Source organism: Ursus arctos, unplaced genomic scaffold (genome assembly GCF_023065955.2).
Source record: "Ursus arctos isolate Adak ecotype North America unplaced genomic scaffold, UrsArc2.0 scaffold_20, whole genome shotgun sequence".
In the NCBI taxonomy this organism is placed as follows: Eukaryota; Metazoa; Chordata; class Mammalia; order Carnivora; family Ursidae; genus Ursus; species Ursus arctos.
The window spans coordinates 35305442-35315445 of record NW_026622875.1 but is presented as its reverse complement, the minus strand read 5'-3'; the positions used below and the strand labels follow the sequence as shown (position 1 = coordinate 35315445).

The 10004-nt window shown below is 37.1% G+C and overlaps 1 pseudogene; it reads left to right on the top strand.

Moving 5' to 3' along the window:
• Nucleotides 1-2529: 2529 nt before the first annotated feature.
• On the top strand, nucleotides 2530-3012 carry LOC113253890 (transcription factor BTF3-like; annotated as a pseudogene).
• The last annotated feature ends 6992 nt before the right edge of the window (nucleotides 3013-10004 follow it).

Here is a 10004-nt window from a genome sequence, read left to right as displayed (position 1 = left end):
GGCTTACTCAGTTCCTTTTTGCAATGTTTCAGAAGCAGAATTATTTATTTATTTATTTATTTATTTATTTATTTATTTATTTATTGGAGCAGTTTTTTAGAAGCAACTTTTCTTTATTTTCAATTAAGCACCTGTTATTCTGTGATCAAATGTATACTTGGTGGACTCAGATGTATGATTGGCAGTGACAGTAATAATTAGAAGATCCCAGTGTCCCTTTCTTCTGGTGAATTAGGTAGAAATCAGCTAGTCATACCAACTGAACTTGATAGAAAGTTTGTTTGCAGGAGATGGGTAACACCAAAGTCTTTTGCTTTTCCATATATTGCAAAAGGAACCAGCTTATGGGCCTGCTTTAGGACCTCCCAGTTAAAACACAATCAAGTTCAGCAAGACGGTCTTTCTGCTGGCCACTTCCTGAAGTTGGCCTCGATTTCCTTATAACCAGTAAAAATGACTTTTTTCATGTGAGTGAAAGCATATGGTATTTGTATTTTTCTGACTGGCTTATTTCACTTATATATATACCATGTCTTCTTTATCCATTCATCTATTGATGGACACTTGGGTTGCTTCCATAATTTGCCTATTGTAAATAAGGCTGCAATAAACCAGGATGCATATATCTATTTCCCCCATCACATAGGTATTTTTTTTATTGTACAAAGTAAACTTTTTTTCTTCACTCTTAATTGTTTTACAGTTTTATTCAAATTCCAACTAGTTAACGTATAGTATAATATTAGTTCCAGGTGTATGATATAGTGATTCAGCAATTCCATATAACATCCTGTGCTCATCACAAGTGCACTCCTTAATCCCCATCACCTATTTATCCCATTCCCCCCACCCACCTCCCCTCTGATAACCATCAGTTTGTTCTCTATAGTTAAAGTGTCTATGTCTCGGTTTCTCTTGGTCATTGTTTTGTTTCTTAAATTCCACATATGAATGAAATCATATGGCATTTGTCTTTCTCTGACTGACTTATTTCATTAGCATTATACTCTGTAGCTCCATCCATGTTGCAAATGGCAAGATTTCCTTCTTTTTTATGGCTAATATTCCTTTATGTATACCTCTTTTTCCTTATCCATTCACCAGTCAATGGACACTTGGGCTGCTTCCATAATTTGGCTGTTGTAGATAATGTTGCTATAAATATTGGGGTGTGTGTATCCCTTTGAATGAGTATTATTGTATTCTTCATGTAAATACCTAGTAGTGTAATTGCTGGATCATAGGGTAGTTGTATTTTTAACTTTTTGAGGAAACTCCATACTGTTTTCCAGAGCGACAGCTCCAGTTTGCATTCCCACCAACGGTGCAAGAGGGTTCCCCTTTTTCCACATCCTTGTCAGCACCCATTGTTTCTTGTGTTTTTGATTTATGCCATTCTGACGGGTGTAAGATGATAACTCATTGTAGTTTTGATTTGCAAAACTGATGATGATAAGTAATGTTGAGCATCTTTTCATGTTGGCCATCAGTATGTTTTCTTTTTAAAAATGTCTATTCATGTGTTCTGCCCATTTTAAATTGGATTATTCATTTTTGGGGTGTTGAGTTTTATAAGTTCTTTATAGATTTTGAATGCTAACCCTTTGTCAGATATGTCATTTGCAAATACCTTCTCCCATTCCATAGGTTGCCTTTTAGTTTTGTTGATTGTTGATTGTTTCCTTCACTGTGTAGAAGCTTTTTATTTTGATGTAGTCCCAATAGTTTATTGGGACAAATAGTTATTTGCTTTTGTTTCCCTTGTCTCAGGAGACATATCTAGAAAAAGTGTTTGTTATGGCTGATGTCGGAGACATTCTGCCTGTTCTCTCTTCTAGGATTTTTATGGTTTTAGGTCTCATATTTAAGTCCTTAATCCATTTTGAGTTTATTTTTGTGTATGGAGGACTTTTTTTTAAATTAAAACTTTTGCTTTGACTTACATTTGATTGAGCAAAGCTGGAGATTCAGTAGGTTAAATACATATGCTCTCCCTTGTTCTTTCTGCTTCAATTTCACTGGCCTTTTTTATTCTCTTGAATTTCTCGCTATTCTTCCTACTCTTTATTTTTCATAGAATGCTCCTTATTATCCTCTTCAAGCACTTCACTTCTGCTTGTCCCTCAGTTCTCCTCAGGTGTCACTCCCTTTGGGAAACCATCACTGATTTTCTGACTACTATAACATTACAATAGCCTTCCAAATATGGGATTTCAGCCATCTGGGAAATACACCTCTCCTTCATATATTTGTTCTGGTTGAGATTTAATATTTATTTCTGTGATTATTTGATTAATATCTGTCTCTCCTACTATTGTATATGTTCCAGAGATACAGGGGCTGATTTGCATTACTTTCATCTGGTGTTTGGCAATGAGCTTAGTACATGGTAAGCATTTATAAATATTTGTTGAGTGAGTAAATGGATGAATGAAATCAGGACCAGAGTGGCCATCTTGTGTCCCCGCGTGTGTGCACCTAATCTCAACCTCTGAGCACCAACCCTAATTCCCCTTGCACTCCAACACTATGAAAGAAACTATCAGGAACCAGGAGAAACTCGCCAAACTGCAAGTACAAGTGTGCATTGGTGGGAAAGGAACTGCTCATGGAAAGAAGAATGTGGGTCATAGAATGGCTACAGCAGATGATAAAAAACTTAAGTTCTCCTTAAAGAAGTTAGGGTAAACAATATCTCTGGGATTGAAGAAGTGAATATGTTCATAAACCAAGGAACAGAGATCCACTTTAACAACCCTAAAGTTCAGGGATTGCTGGCCTAAAACACTTTCACCATTATGGGCCATGTTGAAACAAAGCAGCTGACAGAAATGCTACCCAGTATCTTAAACCAACTTAGTACAGACAGTCTGACTAGTTTAAGAAGACTAGCTGAAGCTCTGCCCAAACAATCTGGGATGGAAAAGCACCACTTGCTACTGGAGAGGATGATGATGATGAAGTTCCAGATCTTGTGGAGTTGATGAAGTTTCCAAGAATGAAGCAAACTGAATTGAGTAAGCTTCTGAAGAAGGTAAAAGTTGAAGAAGGTACTGGGAGCTGCTATTTTATATTATGACTGCTTTTCAACATTTTATTCATGGATCTGATAAAATCTAGATCTCTAATATTTTTAAGCCCTAGCCCCTTGGACACTGCAGCTCTTTTCAGTTTTTGCTTATACACAATTCATTCTTTGCAGCTAATTAAGCTGAAGAAGCCTGGGAATAAAGTTTGAAACAGTGTTGATAAAGTTCTTTGCCTAGGGAAAAAAAAAAAAGGAAAAAGAAAAACAGGACTATAGCCCTGCAGTGTCATTATAGTGAATCAACTTAGCCAGGATCTTTGTTTGTTATTATTTAATAATCACAAGGGACAACATAACAAGTAGGTTCAGCCAGTGAGACTCAGAAAGAGAGACATCCTTGTAGTGGACACTCCAAGGGCAATTAAAGGTAACTCTCTGGGAGGCAAAGGAAAGGGAGAGGTTCAGAAAAAGAAAGGTCAATGGCTCTGGTGAAACCAATTGAATTCCTACCCATCGATAGGATCAAGCTGCTACTGCTTGAGAGCTTCTAAGCATCTAGAATTTTGTATATCCAATGTAGATTTTGAAAAGAAAGCAATTATAGCCGCTTGGAGTGCAAACCTCCATGAGAGAGGCTCATGGAGGCAGTGAAAATGGATCAAAGTTTTAGTGAAGATGGATCAAAAGTTTCTTGCATTCTAAATGCAAGGGCTAATAAATGCAGATGAAATATATTAGAGATTGAAATGGGAGAATGATGTAAAATCACAATGAAATAGTAAAATATTCATAACAGTGTTGAGGTCAAATGTAAAGAGGCAGCAAGAGTGTGCAGCAATTCTGGCCCCAGTAGCTGCATCCTAATCAGAGTGTTCCTGTAATTAAGTATTGAACAGAGAGGGAGTCTCCCTTTGTTGTTAACTATTTTCTGAGTTTGGTTTTTCAGTCTTCCTGCAGCCTGTGTGATCTTCCTAATAACCTTCCTGAAACATTCCAATAAATTATTTTTCTATTTTCCCAGAATCAATTCATATTGCTTGCAAATAAGAAATCTTGTCCTATGAAATGTGACAGAAAAAGCTAGGAAAAGGCTCTGACTAGTGGACTCCCTGAAAAAACACCAGTCAAACCAAATGCAGTGTCCTGCAATGGCCAAGGGTGGGAAAATGGGGATGCTTTTGGCAGATCAGCAAAACCTCAGCACACAGAAATTACACAACAAAGCCCTTGTGGTGCAAGGTTTCCTCTCCTCCTGTGGCATGATAATTCTTTTGGAGATAAGTCTTCATGAGGCCCTCTAGATTGCTGGTGTCACAAATCTCCTGCTTTCCAAAATTCAAAGGGATAATATAATTCACTGGTTTTCAGTGGGGGCAATTTTACCCCCTAGGGTAATGTCTAGAGACATTTCTGATGTCACAACTAAGGAAGAGGGTTGCTACTGGCGTCTAGTGAGTAGAGGCCAAGGATGTTGCAGAACATCTTACACCGCACAGGAAAGCTGCCCCCCCGCCCCATGTCAGAGAATTATCTAGCCAAATTATCTAATCAGTGTGTCACTATTGAGAAATTCTGGTCTAAGTAATGTGACTGAAACTCCCTTGCTTCTTAGGAAAATTTTGTATTGGAAGAAAAATCTTGTATTGGAAAATGTTGACTTCATATTTTGAGGTAGTATATAGAACTGCATTTTCCAGCAGAGTAGAAACTAGCTATTGAGCACTTGAAATATGACTAGTCTGAATTGAGAGATGCATATGTGAAATACACACTGGGTTTCTTAGTATGAAAAAAAATGTAGAATATCTCATAATAATTTAAAAGTATTCTTTACATATTGAAATCACACTTTTGAAATATTGAATAAAATAAAATGTTATTAAAATTAATTCCACCTGTTTCATTTTACATTTTTTTTGCATGGGTTACTAGAAAATTTAAGTTACATATGTGGCTCACCTCATATTTCCATTGGATAGCTCTGGCCTAGAAAAGGAGAAGCTTGGGAATTAGAGATTTTGGACAGAAGATTTTCTGCTCATTGGAAAAGAACAAAAGATATTCTTTAATATTCTTTAATTTCTGCACCCAGTAGATATTTTTAAAAAGTAGGCTCCATGCCCAGTGTGGAGCCCAGTATGGGGCTTGAAATGATGACCCTGAAATCAAGACCTGAGCTGAGATCCACAGTCAGCTGCTTAACTAATTGAGTCACCCAGGAGCCCCCAGTAGACATTTTTGAACACATGCTATGGGCTAATCATTGGCATACTAAAGATCAGCATCTCTTCCTTTGTGAAGAAATCATAGTCTATTAAAGAAGTCAGAGAGTTAATAAAAGAGATTGCAGAAAAATGTGTATGTTACTGTGTATACATAGAGAAAAGTGTGATAAGCTACCTAGATGAGTCAGGGAACATAAAGAGGTGATACAGTTTCATTAGAATCTGTCCTTTGACTTCTTTGAGTATTATCTGACTATTCCCTATTCTGGGACTTACCACCTGGAATGTGATCTTTACCTCTCTCTGCTAACACCCTGCCTAACTTGAGCTGAATGACTGAACCGTCCTGGGAACATTGTAGCCCAAAGTGATGCCTTGTGATTTTGAACTTCTAAAGGTGTTGATTTGTTGTGATTTTGAACTTCTAAAGGTGTTGATTTGTTGCTCTCAATAGGTACTTCATAATACAGTTCTTCACATGGCTCTCCTGTCCTATCCACTTTAAAGTAGATGAAATACTGAAACAGAGGTACACAAATATGCTTATTAAATGCAAGAATGGACCATTCCAAAGGTCTCATTCAATTAAGTCCTGCTTGTAATTCTTGAATCATAGGACAATGCAGTAAGACACAGGCTCTAGATTAATTTCTTCACTAAATGATCTGACTGTGCACTCTGTTCACTCTGGCCTTTTGCACTTCATGTTCACTTTGCACTTTTCCACACTGCCCTTTGCATGGATAACTCGTTTAGCCTTTAGGTTTCAGTTTCAATACCGCTTCCTCTGGTAAGCCATTTCTGACAATTGCCACCCTACAAGATTATGTGCTCCTTGTCCTAAAGCACTGTCTGTATCCTGAGAGAGTCCTCCTCACAGTGTACTTTAATTCTGGTTCAGTGTCCCATCTTCTTCATCAGACTGTGAGCTCTAAATGGCTGTTTCTATATTTCATTTGCATGCTGTTATATCCTTAGAATTCAGCCCCAAGTGTGACACATAGTATACCTTGGTTAGGTTCCTTAGAAGGAGTTACCAGGGTGAGGATTCGAGTGCAAGTGATTTTATTAGAAAGTGTTCCCAGGAGAAAGAGAGTTGGTGTTGGGGGCAGGGGGAGGGGTGACAGGACAGGGAAAGGGCAGAAGCCCAGAAATGGTGTAATTTCAGGTGATGTCCCACTTGATGAGAGGATGAAATAAGCCTCATCCTGATCTCAGTGAGAGCTCTGGAATCTTACATCTCCTATTTTTCCCAGCCCAAGTCAGGAGTTAGCTTTCCACTAATCAGTCATTGGAAATGACCACTCTTGGGGGACATAAACTCGTAGGCCCTTCTGGTTCTCTGCCCTAGCAGGGAAAGCAAGCAAAGTGACTCTCATAGCCCAAAGAAGTTTTATGAAGAAGATAGCAGAGGCAGGCAATTAAAAGTGAAAGCACAGATGTGGGAGTAGGAGTGCCCAGAAAATGTAAAGGGAATCTGAGGGATGCAGATGGAGCAGAGACAATGTCTGCTACATACTAAAAAAAAAAAAAAAAAAATGTTGGATGGATAATTTAAAAATCCTCTTTCAGATTGACTGGCAACAGCACAATTAATCCAAATCCAAGCCGTATGTGGATATTTATACTTAATATAATTGACAAAAGTAGCAAATACGGGATTGTACCTTGCTAATTTTGGAATTGAAGAAATTTGTATATCATTTTATGTAGAATGAGTTCTCAGCAATTGATTGATCTGATTACAATTTTAAGAAAAGCTTGGATGAACATATTAATTATGAATCTACAGTATGTTTTTGGGGGGAAGTTAGGATCTTTCAAAAACATTTGTCTAATATTTTAACTGATTTTAAAGAAAGAAGCTACAGTGTTCATCTATAAATCTTCTCTTGATATTACAATTATAGAACTATTTTGTTTGCCAAACCAGTAGTTGAAACCATTATAGTTTAACTTATAGATATGACCAGTGTAGAAAATAACCCAGTATGGCAATACTCATAATTAAGACAATTGTAAAAAAGTAAGTAAAGTGATATGGCATCTTACTCTGATCTCAGGGCTAAATAGAAAAACCTCCCGAATGAAATCTTTGATGGGTATTTTTAAGTTTATATGGCAGTTGTAATGCTTCCCTTGAATTTGTGTTATGGTGCTGCACCTGGTAGAAGGATCATTATGCATCATGAAAACATTTCAGCCTCACTAGGATGCATCTGATGGAGGCTTGCACACTCCCAGAGTTTATCTGTAAACCTCAGTGCATAGCAAAATATAAATCATGTGGTGTTTACTACAGAAAAAAAAAAGTCATAAGAGAGAGATCAATGTAGTGGAGATTATAGAATGAATGATTTCAGATCAAGTACATGATTCTTCCTGTAGCAGGAATCTTATTTTTAATACTTTTCACAGATCAGATACCAGCACTGCGCATGATGATTTAGAGCTGTACTGACTCTAACTTCTCATTTTATTGCTTTAACAAAGTAAACTCTTTTTGGAAAATGGAATTTAAAATTGGGATAAATTAAGGGGAAAGTAATTCCATCTGGGAGGAATCACCAAAATCACCTCAGATTTTGCCTTTCCCTTTCTATTCCCCATTAATGATCAAATAAACTACTTTATCAGAAGAGTGTTGGAGAACACATATGAATACATATTCCCTTTCATTAATATGGTTGTGGAGAAACATGGCCTACAATAAAATAGGAACATTTACTCACTCTAGGTAAAATTAATGTTACAATCTTGTGTGACAAAAATATTAAAATTTGTATACTTATAGCAATGAAGTAGTTCTTTAATTAAAAAACCAAGGAATTATGAAATCAGGTAATATGAAAGAGGAGCATGTGTATAGAAAGGGAATCAATAGATTTTAAAAATAACTGCAATCAATGAAACAAATCTTAGACTGTATGGAGGTAAAGAATTAGAGAAACGGAAAGGAATTCTGGGTTATCCACTTTGAAAACAGCAGAGAGAGGTGGATATCAAATATTAAACAGCAGTTGAGAGCTATAGAAATTATTGATAACTTTCCATATATGCTTACTAAGATTTCTAGAGGAAGAGAATAGAAAGAATTTTGAAGAAACAAGATTTGAAACACTAGTGGCAGGAACAAAGGCAGAGTACTCAGGATGGAAGGGCACTGTAAACAGGGGCTGGAATAAAAACATCTACCCTATACTTGGTATTGAAACAGCAGAACACCAAGAGAAAAAGAGATTCTCCTCTTTCTCCTCCTCCTCCTCCTCCTCCTCCTCCTCCTCCTCCTCTTCCTCCTCCTCCTTCTTCTTCTTATTCTCCTCCTCCTCTTCCTCCTCCTCTTCCTCCTCCTTCTTCTTATTCTCCTCCTCCTCATCCTCCTCCTCCTCCTCTTCCTCCTCCTCCTTCTTCTTCTTATTCTCCTCCTCCTCTTCCTCCTCCTCTTCCTCCTCCTTCTTCTTATTCTCCTCCTCCTCATCCTCCTCGTCCTCTTCCTCCTCCTTCTTCTTATTCTCCTCCTCCTCTTCCTCTTCCTTCTTCTTCTTATTCTCTTCCTCCTCCTCCTCTTCCTCCTCCTTCTTCTTATTCTCCTCCTCCTCTTCCTCCTCCTTCTTCTTATTCTCCTCCTCCTTCTCCCCTTCCCCCTCCTCCTCATCCTCCTCCTTCTTCTTTTTTTTTTTTTTTAGTTTCAGATATAGTGTTCGATGATTCATCAGTTGCATACATGAAAAGGAGATTCTTAAAAGCTACCACAGAGAAAGGACAGACTACCTAGAATGTCAGTTAATGAGATGGCCGACTTCACATCCTTAACAAGAGATGCCAAAAATAATGATGGAATCTCTTCAAAATAGTGAGGGAAAATATCTGATGACTTTCACTTTTGTATCCAGCTAGATTATTATGAAAGAGAGAGGAGAACATAAGATAGACAAAAGATAGAGTGATTTTCAAATGAGTATTAATGTCATCTATGTCATCTTTATGCACCTCAGCCTATGGAATTACACATGACATATGCAGGAAATGTACCTATAGTTAGAAAGTTTCCGCATTTTGTGGTATTTCTGTTCATTTCACATAAAAGGACACCATTGTACATAATATAAAGGATACTTGAGTTCTAAAGGCTGGGCTTCTCAGATTCTTCTCACCTCCTCCAGCTTCACTGAGATATAATTGACATATAACTGTAAATTTACTATATTCGACATAATGATTTGAAATATGTATATGTCATGTAATGATTGCCACAATAAGTTTAGTTAATAATTAGTAACATAATTACTTTTTTTGATATGTGAGGTGAGAACTTTTAAGTCTTACTCTCAGCACTTTTAAGTGTACAATATAGTATTGTTAACTATAGTCATGATAATGTAATAGTGTACATTACATCCCCAGAATTTATTGACTACCTTTACTCATTTCTACCCCACTCACACCTTCCCAACCCTGGCAACCACCAGTCTGTTCTCTGTTTTTATGAGTGTTCTTTTTAGATTCCACAAATAAGTGAGATTATGCAATATTTGTCTTCCTGATTGTCTGTCTTATTTCACTCAGTATAATGCCCTCAACTTTCATCCATATTGTTGCAAATGACAAGATTTCCTTTTTTATGGCTGAATCTATTACATTGTGTATATATATAATATATTCTTTATTTATTCATCTGTTGATGGACACATAAGTTGTTTCTATGTCTTGGCCATTGTAAATGCTGCAATGAACATGGGGGTGCAGATATT